Genomic DNA, 2,500 nt, shown 5'->3' with positions numbered 1-2,500 from the left:
CCCAAAGGCATTTGACACCGCCCCACCGTGCATGTTCTGCTACCACGCAGCCTTCAAAACAGAGGGCTGGCCCAAGAAAGGGAGGCATACACCACAACAACGTCCCACACTCAACGAGGTTCATGCCGCACGCCCGAAGGCACCCGGCTCCACCCCACCTTGCATGTTTCATCGTCATACTAGCAACCATCCACAGTTCCTCACACCAGAGATTCCCAATTAGAAGGCAACATCACAACATTCCGTGCTCAATGAGGCTCGTGTCGCACGCCCAGAGGCACCCGATTCCAACCAGCCGAACATGTTCTGGCACCACCGACCTTCAAAACATAGGGCTGGCCCAAGGCTGGCAGGCATCACCACAACGTCACACACTCAACGAGGTTCATGTCGCACGCCCGAAGGCACCCGGCTCCACCCCACATTGCATGTTTCATCATCGTGCCAACCATCAACCATCCTCAAGCCAGCCCAAGTTAGAAGGCAACATCGCAACATTTCATTCTCAACAAGGCTCATGTCGCACGCCCAAAGGCACCCGACACTGCCTCACCATGCAAGTTTCGCCACCGCATCGCCGCCGTCAACCGCCCTCATCCGCCGACCACCACCCCCACGCCCCAAGCATATGCCCATGTGCGGCGCATAGTGCTTGGGGCGTGGGGGTGGCGGAAGATATAGGGGTACCCCCGTGCCCAGCCCATGCAGACTAGTCACCCCCCTATATAGTACATTTTGAGGCATTTTTGGTCTGCCAGGCCTAGATACGATTTTTCTGAGCCGTCATACGGTCAAATATCTCAAGTTTTAGATTGTTTTTTTCCATGAACTCGATTGATTCATGAATGGGACATTGTAATGGATCTAGAAATCAAGTTTCATAATTTTTCAACCAACCAATTTTTTTTAATGAATTTTTAAATATTAAATAATAAGAAATTAGAAAAAATAGCTAGAGCCGTCAAAAAAATCTGAAATTTTGTGGGAATCATTCTTTCATGTTGCTTAGCTCCCAGAAAAAAATTTACAAAAAAACAACAACTCCACATGTAATTTCACAATTAATGGGTGATGGATGGGGCGTGGGCGGGGCAGGGCGGGGCGCGCGCGCGCGAGAGAAGGCGGGCGGGGCGGGGCTGGGCGGGGCGCGCGTGCGAGAGAAGGTGGGCGGGGCGGGGATGGGCGGGGCGCGCGCGCGGGAGCACGCGGGCGGGGCTGGGCGGGGCGCGCGCGCGGGAGCATGCGGGCGGGGCTGGGCGAGGCGCGCGCGCGGGAGCACGCGGGCAGGGCGGGACTGGGCGGGGCGCGCGCGCGCGGGACAACGTGGACGGGGCGGGGCTGGGCGGGCGCAGGCGGGAGCACGCGGGCGAGGCGGGGCGGGGGGCGCGCGCACGCGGGAACACGCAGGTGGGGCAGGGCGGGCGAGCACGCAGGACCATTCCGACACCACCTCACCGTGGGCATTCCGCCACCATCAATCGGCCTCGACCTCCGACCACCACCCCCGTGCCCCAAGCATATGCCCATGTGCGGCACATAGTGCTTGGGGCGTGGGGGTGGCGGAAGATATAGGGGTACCCCCGTGCCCAGCCCATGCAGACTAGTCACCCCCCTATATAGTACATTTTGAGGCATTTTTGGTCTGCCAGGCCTAGATACGATTTTTCCGAACGGTCATACAGTCAAATATCTCAAGTTTTATATTGTTTTTTTCCGTGAGCTGGATTGATTCATTAACGGGACATTCTAAAGAGTTTAAAAATCAAGTTTCATAATTTTTCAACCAACCAATTTTTTTTAATGAATTTTTAAATATTAAATAATAATAAATTAGAAAAAATAGTTATAGTTGTCGAAAAAATCTGAAATTTTGCGGGCATAATTCTTTCAAGTTGCTTAGCTCCCAGAAAAAAAAAAATAATAAAACAACCACTACACACGTATTTTGACAATTAAATGGGTGATGGGTGTAAAAACAAGGTCATGGTGGGCGTCTTGGTCTAATGTACCTACTCTTGTATCAAAACTCTTCATTTCATTGTTTTAGATAACCAAAAGAAAAAAATAATTCATCACTCTTTTCTTAGTTCATTTCATTGATGATGTTTTGATAGTCCAAGGCTTATACATGTTCTTACTTTCCACGGATGTTAGGTGTGATGAATTGTTGTTGGGTGTGATGATTTTTTATGGAGGTAACATCCAACACTTTTGATATGATTGTAGGTATGTTTGCGTTGGAGGGTGTTGGTGGACATTATGAGTGTGTAAGGGTGCATGAGGTGTTGGTAGGGCATGTATCGCACATAGCATAGGATGGGGCTTGGCGTGTGCTGCGCGAGGGGGGTGGGGGCGCGGGTGCGGGGGTGTGCGCGACGTGGGCATGCGGGGGGCACGGTCGGGGGCGTGCGCGACGTGGGCGTGCGGGGGGAGCGCGCGCGCGCGGGAGGTGTGCGGGGGCGCGGTCGGGGGCGTGCGCGCGGTGGGCGTTCGGGGGGAG

This window comes from Cucurbita pepo, chromosome 4, assembly GCF_057944985.1.
Source record: "Cucurbita pepo subsp. pepo isolate OVF chromosome 4, ASM5794498v1, whole genome shotgun sequence".
NCBI lineage: Eukaryota > Viridiplantae > Streptophyta > Magnoliopsida > Cucurbitales > Cucurbitaceae > Cucurbita > Cucurbita pepo.
The sequence above is the reverse complement of the archived record's forward strand: the minus strand, read 5'-3'. Positions refer to the sequence as shown.